Source organism: Morone saxatilis, unplaced genomic scaffold, assembly GCF_004916995.1.
Source record: "Morone saxatilis isolate NCDOM2014 unplaced genomic scaffold, NCSU_SB_2.0 Contig18, whole genome shotgun sequence".
Lineage (NCBI taxonomy): Eukaryota > Metazoa > Chordata > Actinopteri > Moronidae > Morone > Morone saxatilis.
The window spans coordinates 26,884,119-26,886,226 of NW_023339740.1; positions in this window are offsets into that span (position 1 = coordinate 26,884,119).

Below are 2,108 nucleotides of genomic sequence, written 5' to 3' on the forward strand. Positions count from 1 at the left end.
GCCATAAAATATATATATATATATATATATATATATATATATATTATGGCATGAACACATATATACATACATACAATATTTGTGAGATTCTCTCTTCCTATAATATCGGTGCATGACAAATGCAAATAAGCTATGGCTAAGGTACGGCTTAAACACTTGGTCAAGGTGGGAGAAAGATTGTGTTTACAGTTCATAAAAATGCAAATGTTAAAGGTCCTGTGTGTAGGATTTTGTAGAGTCTTGCAGTGAAGTTGCAGATTGCAATGAACTGAACACTGCTTGCATCTCCTTGCATGTCATGACCTGGGAATGAGAATTCTTGATCATGATCATGCAAGTTGAGCAGCCTTACAAGGTTGGGGAAACGTCTAATGTACAGGACTAAAAACAGTTGAAGAAGTCTACTGCAGGCCTCAAGAATCCGTCTTGCCATGCTTCAGTCTACGCATTTGTGGCCAACTTATGGTACTGGACCAATCGGCGTCCTTTAAGGAAGTACTGGCAGGGGGTTGGCATTTTATGTTTTATGGTTTGTTGATCTGATTAGTTGAAGTTCACCCGCAATAGATGTTAGAGATGGTTCATCCAATCACCTGCCAAGTATGTTTTGAAAGTGCCTGCCCTTTTCAAAACCCAGGTGTTGTAGGGACCAGTCACGTAAAGGTAGTCCCGATTTTCAAAAAAATGCTCTTACTACAAGAATTTGGGATTAGGCAAAAACTTCAGACCTAACCTGACCCGAGCCCAAAAAATTCCGTGCGAGCCTGGACCAAGCCCGAATGACAAAAGAAGTTCTGGGCCCGAGCCAGACTCGAACCTGATTTTTTGCTTCTAAAAACAGATAAATAACAAATACAATCTCTATTAAATATATATTTAAGCAGCAGTTTTGGGCACAAACCCGGCCTGAACCAATCGGGTAATGGCTCATCTCCAGTTTCAGACTTGTTTTTAAGGTGCTCCAACTAGCACATTTTTGGCTACAATAAAATTACACATTTGAAAAGTGTCACAGCATCTGGAACAGCTCACAGAAAAGTCAAGACACAGGCCAGAACAACTCAAACTAGACCACCTGTATAGGCAAGGCTCTAGGATTTTGGTCTTAGATTCATGTAGTCTTGGCCATGTAGTCTGCAGTCTTTTAGATCAAGAACAATAAATATGACTGAAGATATAATCACACCTTGGAGGGTCCATCCAGGTTTTAGGACAGACCATCTGATAGTTATGGATATCTGATGTGTCAGATGGGGCTTGTCTTCGTATAGTCTTTGAGTAATTTTTTTAGGAGTGGCTATATAAATAAACTTGATGAGACTTCAATGCATTAAGCTATACATTCTGATTTTAAACTTCACCAGGAAGTTTTGTCAGGCATATTACAACATGGTAATTTCAGCCACCCAGGAAAAGCAGCAATAATCGTGATTGAATAGTGATGACGACTGTCATAAAGCTATGGTTGTCTGATCAAGTTAGTTCACCAAAACTAACGACTGCAACAACACAGAAGAATTGACGATGACTAATTAGCAAATCCATAATGTTTCCCTCCTCTTAAGCATCTCCCTTGAGGCTCTTTTGAATCATTATGCAAATGATGTTGTCAAATGTCAATTAACGTGAGCACAAATCCTATGATTTATTGTTTTGAAGAGTTGTGTGCAAGAGGAAAGTTTCTTCTCAAAGTCATTAAAACTATGTGGGAGACAAAGGTGGCAGGGAGGGGATGGAGGCAGCTATCTAGCATTTAGCTGCAAAGAGAAAACAGCCTTGTTGTTCAGATACCATGTGACTGATCTGGAGAATACGCCACCAGTTTTCATGTAATGATCATGTGGTACAAAAAGACAGTATAAGTATAAAATACACTGGAAAAATTGGGAAGTAGTGGTAAATTAAAAGGCTAAGCAACAAAATACACAAATTATATTATGTGCATTATGTCCCACTTCACGACATAATCTGATCTGGTTGGTTTGTAGACGTCATTCACACCAGCAGTCACATTGGGAAAATTTTGTCCTAAATTACTGACACTGTCAAAATTGTAATGCTGACTGTCATTGGTTTAAATAGGGAACCATTGATTACTTTATAGAGTT